Source organism: Parasteatoda tepidariorum, chromosome 5 (genome assembly GCF_982258835.1).
Source record: "Parasteatoda tepidariorum strain Cologne lab strain chromosome 5, Ptep-v5.0, whole genome shotgun sequence".
In the NCBI taxonomy this organism is placed as follows: Eukaryota; Metazoa; Arthropoda; class Arachnida; order Araneae; family Theridiidae; genus Parasteatoda; species Parasteatoda tepidariorum.
This window is the reverse complement of record NC_141759.1, coordinates 107,832,174-107,850,331: the sequence shown is the minus strand read 5'-3', so window position 1 is coordinate 107,850,331 and position 18,158 is coordinate 107,832,174. Positions and strand designations below refer to the sequence as shown.

Genomic DNA, 18,158 nt, shown 5'->3' with positions numbered 1-18,158 from the left:
ATTGGCGGAATTTCCTACAACACTAATGAAGCATGAAGTGTAATATTTAATTAAAAGTCACTATTGTTTTTTGATTTAACTTTTGAATTATAACTACAAAATCGTTCTTATTCCTTATTAAATGTCTTAAAACATAATTTTAAAAGAATTTAAATAATTTAACAATCGATGCTAATGGCAATGTTTATTGTTTTGAGATTTTGTAGTTGATCAAGTATATGCGTAATTTATAGTTTTTATTCTGGAATGATTATTAGAAGCTTTGAACTTACCCATCAAATTAAAAATTTAAAATGCTTAATTTAACAAAGACAAATTTAATTTAAGACAAAGACAAATTTTTAACGAATTTTATTTATTTATTTATTTATTTATTTTTTAAATTTAGAAAATTGTTATTAGGATGGTAAAAAGTGACAGTTGGATCAATTGACATTTTTAAATTGTTTATTGTCTTGCAGTTAAACTACCAACTACATTTAATTTAAAAAAAATTATTTTTGTTCAGATTTTAATATGAAATTTTTAACTAATGAATGAATAGATCTGTCCAAGGCCTTATGCATCAATGTATTCCTAGAGTTAATTAAACTAAAAAACTGTGTATTTTTTACTATATGTTTTCAATAGTCAACTTTAATAACTCAGTTTCCAATCTGAATTATTAAGGTTTTGAATGCATATAGTTAAGTATTTCTGTAAATTTGGCGGGCTTTGTTAAATTGTCATAAAAATACCAAAAAAATTACATTATGCACTATATTCTATTTTGATTTAATAATTTTTAGAATTCTAAGAAATTGCAATCCATAAATGAATTTAAATTTATAATTTTTTTTTTAGGATTTAGAGTTCCATGGGGCTATGAGGTTTTATTTCCAAGATGCTGGTCAAAAGGTAGCTTCCAAATGCATAAGGGTTGCCAGCACAGCAACTACATCAGCCGTAATCGAAACATTAATAGAAAAATTCCGTCCAGATATTCGAATGCTTTCTATTTCTGAATATGCACTTTATGAAATTCATAAAAATGGAGGTATGTATGGAAATGAAGGAAAAATAATTCTTTTATTATTTTTTTTAATAAAAAGACTAATGTTTTTTTCATTGTTATTTTCAATGTTTTTCAATGTTTTTTTCCATTATGTTTGCAGAGGAGAGGAAGTTAAAAGGAGATGAGATTTTCCTTCTTGTGCAGCTAGACTGGCATAGAGATGACCGAGAAGGGAGATTTCTTCTTCGACGCACGGATGAAAAGTCCTACGTACGTTCTACTTAGTTACTAAAATATATACCTATCAAAAAAAAAATTTAAAAAAAACATTTATCTGTATTTTTAAATAATTATGGATTTCTCATTTTTTAAATGTTATAGATCCTACTTAACTGGATTTAATTAAGAATTTAAAAATTTTTGCGAAAAGTACAAATTTTTAAGGATTTTATAAATATTAAATATGAAAGGTGTCAATTTAGTGCCGTCATCTTTCTAGCGTTAAAATCTTTAGTTTTGGAATCAGTGTTATTTGCAATATTAGAAATAGAAGAATTATAGAAATTGAGGATTTAATTTAACTGCTTGACACAGTATTTTTTTTTATTGTATGCTAAGTTAATTTAAGTCTGATTTACCTGTTTACTAGATGAGCTTCTGCAGTTCTGAGCTCAAGATTCATAGAATTTCAATTCATTCTCACCTGAGATTTAACAATAAAGGCAGTTTTTTAAAAATATATAAGGCCGAAATTTGAGACTCTGTATTTTTAGACTATAATATTTAAGATATACCTTTAACTTGTTTATCAAATTTTTTTTTAATGCTTTTTAACTCAACCTTATGTATCTGTTTAGTTTGAAGGAAGGTGAAATATTTTTAAACTTTATTTCAAGCAGGAAAACTACTTACAGCTTGCAAACTCATGTCTCGTCACCAGGGCTCTTGGTGAGGGGGGGGGGACTGAACTCTTTTCACGTCTATTGTCAATATACAAGTAAATCAAATTTAACAATACTTTGGTTTCATTAACTAATTTGTTAAATATTATTAAATTTACATAAATACAAAACAAACAAATGACAACAATTATTTGTTAATAAATTAATTTTTAACTTTTATTTTTGATTTAAATTTTTAATCTTGAAATTAGGATTAATAAAATTATGAAATTATCACTAAATCTAATGCTCTTCATATATTTTACTGATTAAGTATCTCTAAATAATGTGATTAATTTTGATTATCTTCCACATTTTTCTGTAGAAAGTTAAAAAAATAAATAAATTCTGTTAGATGAATACTAAATATTTATATTTCTTACTTTCATTGTTTCTCTAGCAATGAGTTTCTCATGTAAATTTCACATTTATACATACCTTATATTTGATTCAAGAAGTATAATTCATTTTTAAAAAAATTTACTTGTTTTGATAAACTGTTACTGGTTAAAATTTTCTTTTTCTTTTTAACTTTATTTGAAAATTTTATGCAAAATAAAATTTCTACAGCAAATAGATTTTTCTTCTTCAAAATATCCTGGTTTTAATTTCATATTTGTATTTCAGATCTCTAGTATAGATGCTTGTGATAATGAAAATTTCAAAAAAAAAATTATCTAAACGTGAAAAGAAAGAGAAGAAGAGGAAAGAAAAGCGAGAGAGACTGAAGGTTTTTATTTTTCTCTTTTATATTTACTTTCATATCTGTTAGTATATAACTTTTCTCAAATTTTGTAACTTTTTATTTTGCAGTTGTTATTTTATGTATTACAATTCTCCTAACTTGTACAAAAACAAATTATATTGTAAAAATAAAAAAGAGATACAATTTGTCCCACCTTTTGTTAACTCAAATTAGATCAAATTGTATGCATAAAAAAGAATTAGGTAGGTTTTATATTAAGAGTTAGTGTACAATGACTAAATATAATTTATAATTCTGTTAATTAAAATTCTGTTAAATAAATAAACATTTAATCTAGTCTAAATAATCCCTTCCCTCTTTGCTGATCCTGAGCTATTTGCTTTTTATCTTTTTATTTTAAAATTTTATTTTTAAACTGCTCTGTGACCACCTTGATTCTACTAAGAGTTTTGTTCAGCGCAATTAGTGTTTATTTATCAACAACTTCTTTAAAATCTGTAAAGAATTAAGTTGAGTTGTAATCTTTAATCAAGAACATTTCACATAATGTCATGTTTTGAATTTATTTGTTTGTTTTCTCAAATTTATTAGTAGCTTGTTAGAGTAATAATCACTTTATGGCTTCTTTTCATTGTCTAGAGGTCCATCAGATCAATAAGCAGACTTAGGTAAAATTAATTACTTACTGTGATCACAAAATTTCAATTAAAAACTTTTTTCAAGCAATTATAATAAACTCTTAGATATTGTAATACTAATTAACTATTGAAACTTTGAAAAATCTGATTTTTTCCTTTCAAAAATGTCTATAATTTTTTGAAAAACTTTACGTTGATTAAATTTAAGGCACACTGGTATTCATAATAAATAGAATGTCATAATCACGGAAAAAGGCGACTGTGCAAAGCACGGAAGGAAGTTCTGATGTAATCTCTGCAAGATAGACCTGCGGGAAGACAAGATAGACATGTCTTGATCTTCAGTATAAGTTGATAGTTATCTATTGCAAAAAAACTTTCTTGTGTACATTTTGAAATGTTGGCAGCTTTAATTTTACAGTATTATTAGGTAGACTATATATATTTGGATGATTGTCTATATTATGCAAATGAAAGTATCCTTTGTATGTTTACTTCAAAAGTGCTATCCTATTAATTTTTATATTGCAATTGCAGGCTGCTGAAGATAGTAAGAAAGATGGTATAGCTGAGCGACTATACTCTGAACTTCCAGAAACAAGCTTTACTCGATCAATTTACAATCCAGAAGCAGTTATGCGAAGAAGGTGGCAGCAAATATTAGAGAAAAAACTTCAACAGTTTTATCAAGAGGGTGGCACTGATGCAGGTAATTAAAAATTTAAAAAAAAACTGATCTTCAATTAATTTATTTTCTATGCTTAATTTTAATCTGTATTTTCATAGATGCACTTCCTTTTATAAGAGATAAAAAATTTCAATTAATCAAGCAGGGGTCTGTTTAAAAGAAATTTGGGTCCGTTAACGGACCCTGCACAAAATATCTTTTCATAAAAACGGACCCTTCACAAAATATTTTAAACTTTAAAACGGACCCTTCACAAAATGATTTTTCTTTTAATCGGACCCTTCACAAATTTGTTTATCTTCATTATTATTTTGTTAATCGAATAAACCCTTTCCAGGGCAGAAAACGAGAAAGACAGATGTAAACGAATTAAGTTTTGTCTTTGGCAGACGATTCTTCCATTATTCATCCGAAATGAATATTCTGCGTTCAGCAGTATAGGCTGAATACCAAATATTTGCATGTTGCATCTCTAATTTAGAACAGCAATTGCTGTTTATTTTTGAAAATTTAAGTTTTTTAATTATAATTTTACATTGAGCATAATCTTGAATGTCTTTACAATTTAAAAACTCCTGGAAAAAGTTTTTTTTGCAATAACGGACCCTATGTGCACAACTTCATAAAAGCGGACCCTGGTTGAAAGAATGTGAGCATTTTTTTCACAATTTCACGAAAAACGGACCTTTCACAAAATGTCTGGACAGACCCCTGTCAAGTAAATTTATCATAAACTGCTTTCACCAAATATTTTTCTTTGGAAAAACGAAGTTTTGGGAGTCATTGGAAATATTTACGTTGATATAACAACCATGCTGATTATGATAATCTTTTACTCTAATCAAGTAAATTTATCATCAACTGCTATCACTAAATATTTTTCTTTGGAAGAAAGTAGTTTTGGGGGTTATTGGAAATATTTACGTCAATATAAGAACCGCGCTAATTATGATAATCTTTTACTCTAATCAAGTAAATTTATCATCAACTGCTTTTACCAAATATTTTTCTTTGGAAGAAAGAAGTTTTGGGGGTTATTGGAAATATTTATGTAAAAATAAGAACCGTGCTGATTATGGTAATTTTTTTACTCTAGCGAAAATTTAAATTTTGTACACTTTTGAAATAGTGTACTAAAATACTTGTATAAATGTATGTAACTATTAAATAGTTTTATGTTTTTTTATTTCTGAATTAAGTATGTAATAGTTTTTAAGATGCTAACAAAGATTTTAATTTAAATTTTAAAACTTACAGTTTTCAGTATCAGAAATTTTTAATGTTACAAGATTTTTAGTATCTTACATTGAGTTTGTGATTGTGAGGTTTAACCACATATTTATTCCAGGGTTGGCTTTTTGCCAGCAGAAACTGGGTTTTGTTATGCCAGTGGCAGAAACTGGTTTTAACCGGTAAAAACCGGCAGAAACTAAAAAGGCTTCTATGTTAGTTCTAGTAATTGCTTAATGACATTTTGTTTAAGTAAACTGAAAAATGTAATTTCATGCAACTGTAACAAACTTTTTAGTTCATTACTTGTAAATATATATTATTTTGTTTATATTAAATATAAAGAGTGCAGTATATCAAATTGAGAAAAGAAATTGTTTAGGTTCAGAAACCGCATCAAAACTTGTCTTTGGGTATAGATTACTGCAAAGTGCAAACAATGTAATATTTGATCTTGAATGGTGATAATTTTATTAAAAAATTTAACTTTGTTTAACATTTAATTGTTTTTTTTTATGAATTATCCGTTGTATGTCAATCTCAGCATTTACTTTTATGTCATTTTCTGAATTTCTGCCACAAATGTGGCAGAAAAGGGTTTCTGCCATGCCAGTTTTAACCAGTTTCTACCAGTGGTTTTAACCACCTCGGCAGAAGCTTGCCAACCTTGATTTATTCCAATATTAATGCATTACAAAAACATGTATTATAAATTTTTTAAAAACATTTTATATGGTATTTTTAGGTGGTACCTTGAGAATATTTGGAGAAGCTTTAAATAAAGATGTGCCTTACAAAACACTTTCTACAAAATATACTGCATCCTATGTGGTAAAAGATATATTGAATAAATATGGATACGATAAAGAGGATCCTTTTATGTATTGTCTTGTACAAACTATAGTATCACACCATACAAATGATGGTCCTGATCTTCAAAATGGTGGTATCAGAGAACATATATTGGATGATGATGATTGTCCTCTGATGATTCAGCAGCAGCATAATCGGAATAAAGGTAAAAACAAACTGTTAATGAATTTCTGGTTGATTCAAAATTCTGGTTTGACACTTACGTTTTGACATAAAAAAAAGTAGGAAAAAAAAGCTCATTGATATGCTAAGAACAATTGACATCATTTCTTTGCAGACATTTTTATAAATTATAGAATATCGAGCAACTGCATGTAAAGAGTCCAAATAAAGCAGTCAATTGAGACTGACAATCATTTGAGTATTGTAACCAGGGCTCGAAAAAACTTGTTACCCGTCCCCGAGGACGGCTTGTCCAACAATGTACCCGTCCTCCTTTGAAACTAACCCGTAGCTTCTAAATAAATAAAAATATAATTTTCTCTTATTTATTACAAACATTTATATAAATTGCACAATGAATTACTAGTTACTAGGATTACATTATACAGTAATAAAAGAAATACTAGGTTACTAATAATAACCTAGTATTTCTTTTATGAAATAATTTATTTCTTTTACGAAATAATTTATTCGGGGGTATTGCGTTTTTTAAATGAATCAAATATGACGTTTGCCAGTTCCACAATCAAGTCAATGATTTACTAAGGTTTCTGCACAGAAATCTGAAAGGGGTTTTCCATTTAGATAAATGTTCATAATTGCGTTTAACGCTTCTTGTTTAAGACCAGTACGTAATGTGTTTTTTTGGAAGTTCATTGCTGAAAAACCCCTTTCAAATGATGCAGTACTCCCAGACAGAGAAAATATCAATTTCATTTCAGGGTCATTTTAGAAGTGAGGAGCTAGACTCGTGTAAGATAACAAAAACTGAAAATGTATCACGAACATTAACGGGAAAATGGCCGTCTGCACGGACGTTGGATTCGAGAAATTCGTTGTCCGAGGGGAATTTTTGACCGCCGAGGATGGGCGGACGGGCTGTTTTTCGAGCCCTGATTGTAGCAAGTACCATGATCAAAATTAAAATATTGATAGTATTTTCTTCATTGATAATGGTGTTTGTTTAAAATACTAAAAACATCGCTTTTCATACTTATTTGATCTTTTCTTTTACTTTTGTTTACTTTTTTTGAAATTGTTTTACTTAAAAAAATATATATATATTGGCATTATTTATTTTATCTGTAAGAAGACTTTTTTGTTGCTTGTTCTTTTTATTTTTATAAGTATGTATAGATGTCTGTTTAAAATTTTTATTCAGTATACTGTAAAAAGTGGATGATTGAAAGAAAGACTGTTTTATCTAAACTAATGTTAATCAAAATATGCTATTAATTCAAAACTACCACAAATGTTATTATGAATTGCTTGTTGTAATCAATCGAGAGTAAGGTTTGCTGCAATTGGTAGAAAATAAAGCATATTGATTGTAATCAATAGAAAGACTTGGCAACAGTTATGAAATTATTAGTTTTTTGCAATCAAAGGTCTTGGCATGATTTAGTTATGAAAATCTTAATTCTCAGTTGTGTTTTAATTATTATTTTTGTTGTCATTTATTTATCTTTTTGTAAGAATCAATAGTATATCTTTTATTTAAAATTATTTATGAGTGGCAAGTTTAAACATAACAAATAATTAATATAAATTTGGATAATCTTTTTTTCATTTATTCCATACAAAAATAATTATAAATGATGTTTTTAAAACTAGTATTAAGTTATGAAAAATTTTTGTGGTTCATATAAAAATGAATGGTTTTGTGTCTGAAAGATTTTATGGAAATGATAGTTCATAAATTTATTTATTTTGTTTTCTAACTGTTATTTTCCTTTCTGCCTGGAAGGTTTAAAACATAACTAATGACAAACGTTTTGTATAATATGTTTTTTCCTACTCTAAATAGCTGTAAAAAATTTTTAAGTTACAAAATTTTTGCAGTTTAATAAAGTATGGTATACATCGTGAATACTTCTTGGCATAATTTAATTTGACAAAAAAAAAAAAACATTTTTATTTGCTTTTCTAACTACTAAGTATGGTTTTTGTTTAATTTTTTTTATTTTGAACGAACATAATGAATAATATACTTTATTTATATTTAATTTAAATATAAAATTTTTTGAAGCTTGTAGAAAATTGTTAGCCATATGCGAAAAGGAAACTTTACGTCCTGTTGTTAACTCAACCATTAAATGCTTTTATTTTTGTAGGTGCCTTATCATTTCATGTTCGAAGACAACCTGCTGATTACCAGCCTAGAAAAAGGAAAAAAAAAAGTCTAAGCCAACTAAAAAGGATGAAGAACTACCCTACCTCCTTGAATTGAATTCTGGTACTTATATCAAAAAATAATATCCTAATTTAAGGTTGTTTTTTTTTCTAATGAAGGAAATTGATATAGATCCTTATTCCTAACATTATAATTGTCTTTTGTGAAAATATTAACTAAATAAATACAAATACTAACATTTCTGTTTTTTTGTTAAAACTCTAAGCTTTTTTTAAATTAATTTGTCGACATGATTACAGATGGCAGTGATGGACGTGGGCCTCCCAAGAAACACAGACTTTACCGTAATGTTACTGAAGTTGGTAGTGAAAGAAGTGGCTCTATCGGGGGACAATACTTGCAGGTAAAAGAAAAATTAACGATGAATTTGTGCATTTTTAAATATTAATTAAATTTTGTACAAGAGTAGACAAAATAGTTTGGAAATGTATAATTTCATTTAATTGTATAATTTATTGATTTCTACTATGGATAATTTGTGTATATAACATGAATTATTTATAAATTTCTCAGTTGACATTGCTATTTTACTCACATTATTTAATAATTTTTTTTATTCTTCATAATAATTCATAACTCTTAACTGTTTTTAGGACTTAAATGTTATAACACTCATATATTATTCTCAACAAATGCAGTAACAAATTTAGTAGAGTTGAATTTTGTAGTTTCATAATTATTGATTTATGTCTTTCATGTAATTTTAAATCAGCAATCAATTCCAATCAGCTTTGCAGTAATTATATCGTAGAATTTATAAAAATTGAGACATCATCTACTAAATTTTACTTATAAAAAATATTAACTGGCATATTTACTGTGCTTTTGTTTCGTGATTATTAAAATCCTTCATAAAATTATTTTGATTATCGAAGTTTTAAACTCAATTACAAATTTTAATTTAATATTGGTATGAGCGAATATTACTAGGATGAGATTTTTCCGCTTTTAAGCGGATTTTTGGCTTTTGCCTCTCGAGTTTCCGACTTTTTTGTAATTTTTTTTTATGGAAAACTCAGATTTTTCTCTAAATGTTTCACTTTTTTTAATAAATATTCCACTTTTTTTGAAAATTCAGCTGTTGAAATAACAATCATATTTATTTTCCGATTTTCAAAGATGAACAGAAATTCAAACTACTTTAAGACACTAAAATAGCAATTTTTGTATGTTAAGAAGTTATTAAATGTTTCTACTTCACAATTATTGATGGGTTTCACAGAGCTTTATCTAAATTAGATAATAATATGAACATAATGATTCCAATTTTCTTTTCTAAATAATTAAAAAAAATTATGTTACTGATATTTTTTCTATAAATCACATATTAGTATTTATTAAAAGAACTTGAAGGTTTTCAGTAGTGCTGAACTATAGGCAGAATTCTCAAGTAATAATTGTCTCCTTTGTGTGAACTGAAGAAACTTCTAACTTTATTTTTTCAATGGGTTATTTTACTGAGTGTCAATGTAATTCATATATTAAGAAATTATTATGCAATTAATTATGTTATTTATTATCTTAAATTGTCTAAAATTTATAATTAAACGATTGCAGGCGTGTATGATTTACTCGCGTGAAAATTCAGCTTTTTTCTCTTTAAGCCAACCTCATCCCTGATATTAGCTAATTGACTCCAGTTATTTATTTAAGGCAACATTACTATAAATATTTTCTACACATATTGATCTCAAACTATTGTGAATTGCTCAGTGCACCATTAATAAATTTGTAAAAATAAATAAATGTATAACTGTTAAAAAGTTCTGTTTACAAAGTAATTCTGAAATTAAAAGTAGTATATTTTGCTATTCTTTTGGATTGAAATTTGCTTTTATAATACCTTTTTTTATTTGTCCTTTGCCTTTTTCTAAAACAGTATATGTCTACTGCTCAAAAAAATGTCTTGATCTTATCCTGATTTATTTGAACATTTTGTCCTTTTCTGTAACCCATTATGATGCCTGAGTATTCCTGTTTCCTTTTTATAAAACCCTCAATAATCTATACATATTAATATCATTTAAAACTTAAATCTATTTTGTATTTTATTTTTAAAATTTTCTTTTCTTTTACTGTTATACTGTTTAATAAATTATTAAGACTTTTATAAATTATTAAGACATTTATTATCCAGGAGTTTAAATTTCTATTTATTGAAACATTCAGGCTATCAAGTAATATTTATGATTTTATGAAAAACACCATACTGTAAACAGCTTAATGCTTTACTTTTTTATATTTTAAAATTTTCTATTTATAAACTATATTTTCTACTTACATTTTAAATTTTTTATAATCAAGTTGTTCTATTTATTGTTCTAATATTTTAATTCCTATATTTTGAAAAATGTTGATTTTGTGATATTATGCTGATATCACTTTTTATAAACACATGTTTTCTAAACAATTAACTATCTTTTTTAATTGAATTGTGCTTATTCTGATCTAGGATTTTCTATTTATTTACTTAAATCTTCGATTATTTATTATACTTACAGCTGTTTGGTCCAAATGTCCAACCTCGCCACTGTGTGATTGCTCATACACAGAGAATAGTTACAGTTACTCCTAGCAGTAGAGATGCAGAAACTTATGTGAATGGTATGTGTGAAACAACTATATTACGGAATGGAATGGTTGTACGGTTTGGAAAACTTTTCGATTTGTTGACCCACTTCATGACCAGGTAATTAAGGATATTTTCAACAAAGTTTCGATCAAAATAAGTCATTTTCAGATCATTTTTCTTCACTACATTCAGTTGCATATGTTTATTGGTAACATATTTATTTCTCTTTTCTAGAAACATGTTACCGGAACCTTGACAGCATCTTGAATTTATAGAAAGGTAATATTATTCTTAAATGTATTTTAACTTTAGTTAAGTAAGATATTTATTGGGTTGGTTTTATAGATATTTAAGAAAATTATATGGATTGTATATTTATTTAAGCTTCCAAGTGTTGAAGCGTTATACTTCTCCACTATGCCTCTTTTACCTCCTAAAAAACATTTTTTTTGTTGGAGAGCCTTTCGCTTAAAGTACAGAGTAAGGACTAGATTGTTAATTTATTAACTTTTTTTAATTCATTTCACTTTATACAATATGAATTTAACATTACTTATTTCAGCAAATATATTCTTTTTTTGTGTAGTATTACAGTGCAAGTCCATTATAACTACAATTTAAACAGCAAGTGCAATTGTCGTTATAGTAATCTTGCAGTTATAAGCAAATACACATATTTAATATTAAAACAACGATAAAGGAGCTTAAAAAAATGAAATAAACATATTCACCTCTCACATATTTCAAACCACTACATATTTTGATTTAAAATATATAAATAGACTGCTTTTGTCTACCGATAACAAACTGAATTGAGAGTGTTTTCAATATGGCAAGTCATTTTCAGATTGTTATAAGCTGACAATTTTTGAATTGTTAGTGTCAGCATTTCACTGTGACTGGGAAACTAGGTTGTAATTACAGACCTTTTGTAATAGATTGTATTTATTATTTCGATATTGCTGTATAATTTATCCTTAACCTTATGATTATTTGCACTTTATTATTATTACATTTGTTATTGTTCATTTGTATTGTATTATTTCTTTTGATGATATACCATTCCATCTGAAATAATTCAAATTGTTAATTTTGCGTAAATTTTAAAAACTACTAAAGCTGTAACAAATATTACCTACTAGTATCATGGTTTAGGAATTAAACATTATTTTATGTTGTAACTTAATTCAAATACTGGGAGAATTAGAACTTAGGGATCATATCAATTAAATCAAAATCAGCACCAACTAATTAGTCAATTTATTTAATTTAATTTTAATGAATACATAAATAAAGCAGTCCAAGATCTCGTGCCAAAAAAGAAAAGACAAATAAATCAAGTAATTTTATCTTCAAAGGAAATTTTAAAACATAACTGTACTAGATAAGTAATTCTAAAGATTTTAAAATTTTTATTTTTCTTCTCCCTGTCCTTCAAAGTCAGTGAACTAAAATCTTGTGCGCATTCATAAATCTGTGTTTTATTAGTTTTCTATTGGTAAGGAAGAATAGCCTTGAAATTTTAAAACCAATAAATAGTGAATTTGTTGAAATTTTAAAACCCAGGCACGCAAAACTTGTTTAAGTTGACCACTTGTGGTGCATTGTTTTAGTGGTCAACTTAAACAAGTGGGCAACTTATAGAGGGAGTAGGTCATTGTTTAATTTTTCGTTTCCTACATCATGTTGCTATATATTTAAAAAAAATTTGTACTTGACTTTAAAATTTTATTTAGCAAATAGTCAAATGAATATCCTAAGAAATGCGTTTAAACCTGAATGAACTTCAATTTGTTACACAAACATAATTCTAATATTTAACTAACTTTTAAAAAAAATATTATTTCGTTAGTTATGCATGTGAAGTGTTTAATAAAAATAATTTCTTAAAATATCAGAACACGAAAACATGTAATTTGAAAATTGCAACTGGAAGAGCAACTTTTCAACTAACACACCCGCTTTCAATGAATGAATGAGAGAAATGGTCAAAAGCTGACCCCCTACAGTTTCCCCAGGTGGTCAACTCACAAAAGGGTTAAGATTGGCTTTTTACACCATTTCACCGAACAAGTGAAATTTTAACATACATTGCATAATGACAGAAAATTTTCTCCATTTTTTTTCCTGGTCAACTTATGAGGGTTTTAGAATAGAATTTCATAATACTCCTAGACAAAATTGACTTATTTCAGTGGTCAACATACAAGATAGACAGGTGGTCAAGTTATAAAGATTTTGCTTCTTTATATTATATAGGAAAAATTCTGTTCTTGATAATTGAGGTCAGTTTATGGAGGTGTCCAACTTACAAGGGTGGTCAACTTGGCAGGTTTCACTGTAATTCCTTTAATCAATAATTTTTATTTTTCACAGAAGTTGAAGGGAAGACCAGGTGTCCCTTCATCATCATGGTATCTATGAAACTACATTTGATGCAGATGGCAATGTAGAAACAGTATCCATACATTCCAGAGAGGAGCGTCTTTCCAAAAAGTCTGACGATGCTCTTTCTCATAGGTCATTAGGTCGTGAAAGTACACATGGACGCAGTAGTGAGAGATATGACCAGAAGAGGGGCAATGATCCTATTCTTCCAGCTGTTTTAGAATTCTGGGAAGATGGTATGGTTTTATAAAAAATATTTCCTTTTTTATTTTCCTAAAAATTTTAGAAAAGTTTATTTCCTTTTTAAATTAAAAAAAGTACTTTTATGCATATTTGAATGTTAATTGCATATACTTTCTCTGTGTAGTAAAAGCTCTATTACTTGTTAGTTAAAAAAGTAAGTATTAAAGTTGAAAACTGTTTCTAGGGAATCTGTTTCAATTTTGTTGTTGATTGAGAAAGTATTTTAGTTAAAGCTGGTGTGTTTCATGTAAAGATGATTTGCTAAAAGATACTAAAACTGGATTGTTTATATTGATTTATTGACTCTGTATCTTGAAAATTAGTCAAAAGTTAATTGTTTATAATTAAAGCTTTTTCAATGACAAGGAATGCAGGAAGTAAATTTAACTTAGTGTTTTGTATAAATAATTAATAAATCATGTTACATATTAGAAAGAGTGATGCAATATCTCAAAAATGCTCACATCTCTGTTTTAATCGATTAAATTGTAAAGCTGCTTAAAGTGTAACTAAATATTAAGTTGCAGTAGTATATGTTGCAAATATATGTAAGTATATGTTGCAGTAGTTTATTCCTAAATTATTTGAGTATAGATTTTTTAATGTAAGCTATATTTTTGTCACATTGTAAAATGAAGTTTATTTGTTTTGTATGTCTGCGAGTTCCCTCTGTAAAATATTTAAATAATATACTATATAATATGAACAGAACTATACAGATACAAATACTATACAATAGGAATTTTTGCATCAAGTTGATTTAATGCACAAAAACTCTATCTACACCCTAAATTAAATGTTTTTGATAAAATTTAGTCATATTTTCTATTAATTTTATATTTTTCGGAACATGCATTGTCTGTGTTAGAGAGGAAAGTAATAGGTAGTTTTGATTAAGTTTGTATCTTTGTTTAATTATTTGTGGTCTGTTGAAAGAGGATCCCAGTTTTTTAAATACAATTCTAGGTAGCAAAAAATATAGTTGCTAACTGCTATAAAAAAAGGTTTTTAAATTATGAATTAAATCAGTTAACACAAAAGTAGAAAACTAGATCAAAAAAAATCAGAAATAATGTATATATATTTTCTTATATTTAAAATTCAAGTTATCCCAACTCTGCTAATATGTAGTTTAGTAGTAAGATTATGCTCATTTCTTAATAGCGAAGTTACTCATACTTTTACTAATTCACCATGTAAAAATTTGATTCACTATGTTATCTGATCTCGTTAATTTTGGATCACTTAAAAAAGTTAGTTGGCAGTATTTTTTGGATGTCTGTAGTTGTCGTGTTACTTGTTGACAAAATCGGATGAGATTTTTCACTATTCCAGGGGTGATTGTGCTCCGGAAAAAGTCCGGATTTCTGGAATTTTCACTAACTGTGATCCGGAAGTTTCCGGAAATCGAAGGTCCATGAAAATTCTTGTTTGTTTTATTTAGAAGTATGAATTTTATTACACAACGTTCTATTTTGTAAATATTTTTTCCCAGTAGCTACTTTGGAATTCCATTTTCAAAGATGGAACTTAAAAACACAGTTTATTTTATTTGTTTGTAAGGGAGAGCCAGATAATTTATAAGCTTATATTCAATATTAATATTAATTTTTTATCAGTAAATAGTTAGATTGTAATCAATAGATAATAAACTAAATAGTTATCAGTAAATAGTAAACTAAGAAATATTGAGAAAAAGGAAAAAAAACCTTCTTTAATTTTTTTTTCAATTGAAACTGTTTTTTTTTTTTTTTTTTTTTTTTTTTTTTCTTTTTTTTTACTTCAACAATATATATATATATATATATTTTACCTCAAAATTTTTTTTCCGGATTTTTCCGGAAATTTTCCGGAATTTTGACTTGGGCTCACAATCACCCCTGCTATTCAACAATGTATATAATAATTGAAAGAAAATTGTTTTTTTTAAAGAAAATTTAATCTTAAACTACTTAAATATTTCAATTAATGTTTTTCTTTTAAAATTTTTAGGTGAAGAAGCTTTTCTAGCTGCATCAATTACTCAGCTAGATCCTAGTCAAGTGCTGTCACCAACATATGCTCTGTCTATGGCTGCTCGATATCGTGCCTCTACACATTTTAGGCCCGAAACTACCCCCAAATGATCGTGCTCATAGGCTGACAGCTTTGATGAACAATGTAGTAGCTGTAATGCATCAAGTTATACAGGTAATAGATTTTATTAGTTTATTGAATATTTAAGTCAAATGTTTGTAAATAAGTGATTGGCGGACATAATATACAAGAGCATGCAAACGCTGTTGACGAAAAATGTATGATTGGAATACGATAAAAAGTTTGGTAATTCAATAACTAGTTTTATAACTTAAAACTGCTAAAGAAAGATGTGTTGGTACATATACTAATCGATGTAAATTTTTATAAAAATTAAAACATGTAAATTTTGAACAAATTTTGTCAGAATTAGGTTAGGATGAAAGATAGTTACAAGGATCAATAGATTGCTTGCAGATAGTTTATTTATGAGATTTTGTGTTTACAGATTTCATTTTACCTAAGCCTAGTGATTAGATTCAGCTTTTATATTTAGATAAATTTTTATAATGTGAAAATTTTCTAGAATTTTTTGAATAGTTTAAAAATTTTCTCACACAGTTATGCCCATTAATTATTAACTTTTTGGTTCTTAAAATTTAGTTTTCCTTCAATCATCAATAAGTTATGTATTTCAGTTGAAATTTTATTTGTCATTGTCAATTAGCATTTTTTTTAGATTTATGTATCTGAATCTGTGTAAACTGAAAAAAAGAAAGAGAATTTTAATATTTCTTTAATAACGCTACTACTTATTTAATGTTAATTAGTTGAAAACAATACCGTATACTACTAATTTTAGGTATGCAAAGCTGAAAATTTTTGTGGATTTTTTTCAAGTTTTTAGTTGAATGCTTTGAAATTTTAGAAATTACTGAGGTATTGTAATTAATTGTACAAAAATTTCACGAAATTAAATTTAAAATTTTTAAAACAAATTTTCTAAAATTTCATTATATTCTATGTGAATAAAAAAGTTACATTTGTTTAGCTTCTTAGCAGTTTTTACAGCTAGTAAAGTATAAAATTTTGTATATATTATAATTTTTATCCTCTTGTGTTGCCTTTAATATTAAAATAAATTCATAATTTTTCTTTTTAATTATGCATAAAATATATGCACGAACATTTTTACCAGTTTTTGTATGGTTTGAACTATATCCTTTTTTTATATTATTTTTCAATCATTATTTAGAGGATAATTAGTTTTCATTAATCTCTTTTTATTAGGATCGATATCGAGATGCAACTGCCCTGGTTTTTTGGCTTGCTAATACTTCGGAATTGCTTCATTTTCTGAGACAAGATCGCCATTTAAGTGCATATACTCTTGATGCCCAAGATTTACTAGCAGAAAGTGTTCAGCTTGCTTTTCGAAGTCTTGTAACGTGTCAACAAGTAGAACTTCAAGATGCAATGCCAGCTTTCCTTGAAGATCGTGATGATGTCAATGAAGAAGAGGGTACAACTGGTAAGCTTTTTTCTTTTACACTGCTTGACATTTGGCCGTTGGGCATACCATAGGAAAACTCTATAATTAGTGTGATCAACTGTTTTTCTGTGTTATATGAGCATTTCAAAATAAGGAAGCGAATGATTTTACACCAACTTAGCCTCTAAATAAATTTATTCAGATATTTAATTTTACAAAAGTTAGTGTCTTTAGTAATTTATAAATGCTGATCAGAGTGGTAACCTTCTTCCGATTACTTAATGGGTTTGACAATTTTAGCACTCGTTTAAAGGGCCCTTCTTAACATTAGATATATTATTTGTATACCCTCTTTTTTGATATTTGAAGCATTATACTTGCATTTAATTTAATAAAATATGCACAAATAGGGTGTCCGAAAAATATAAAAGTGATCAATGTCACAAGTCTAAAAAGAAGTATCAAATATTTTAGAAAAAATGTATTCAATGATACTATTTTGCGGTGGAGCCAGGGAATGCAATTCTTTAATAGAAACCATTTTTTATTGCAGATTCGGATTCACCAGAAAAAAATGCCTCAATTTCATCTACTGGTTTTCTCATTTTGGTTCATAGATGGTGTTGTAATTTTGAATTAAAATGAGTTTCAAATTATTTAAAAACATTTTTAAGAAATGCATATCAGATCAAATAAATATAGACATTTTTTAGTGTAAATTATATTAGTATTTTCTTAATACCGAATTCTATTCTCTCCCTACTTTCTGAATCTAGGCCACTCCCATGGAGTGAGATCAAATTTAATTTCCAATTTCTGATAAGATGCCTTTTTCTAGAGTTATTACACTGTTTCTATGCTTTTTAGACTTCCTGTTTATTTTATTACTAAATTTTGTTACCACTTTTTCAGTAATGAAATAAAATAAAGAATTTTTTTTTTACCCAGCAATCAACCTTAGTTTAAATTTCTAAATTAATTCATGGAATTAGCTTTAAACTTTCTTATTGAATTTTTTCTA

At 26.9% G+C, this 18,158-nt stretch overlaps 1 pseudogene across 1 annotated transcript in view; it reads left to right on the top strand.

The window, feature by feature from the left end:
• LOC147809963 (afadin-like) overlaps nt 1–18,158 on the top strand; it is a 38,697-nt pseudogene that overhangs the window by 4,363 nt on the left and 16,176 nt on the right. Inside the window, exons 2-13 of the transcript XR_015433547.1 lie at nt 844–1,036; nt 1,155–1,264; nt 2,563–2,665; nt 3,817–3,988; nt 5,943–6,215; nt 8,347–8,468; nt 8,666–8,769; nt 10,928–11,115; nt 11,228–11,277; nt 13,375–13,622; nt 15,622–15,819; nt 16,936–17,176. The product of XR_015433547.1 is annotated as an afadin-like (transcript). The remainder of the gene's footprint in view (nt 1–843; nt 1,037–1,154; nt 1,265–2,562; nt 2,666–3,816; nt 3,989–5,942; nt 6,216–8,346; nt 8,469–8,665; nt 8,770–10,927; nt 11,116–11,227; nt 11,278–13,374; nt 13,623–15,621; nt 15,820–16,935; nt 17,177–18,158) is intronic.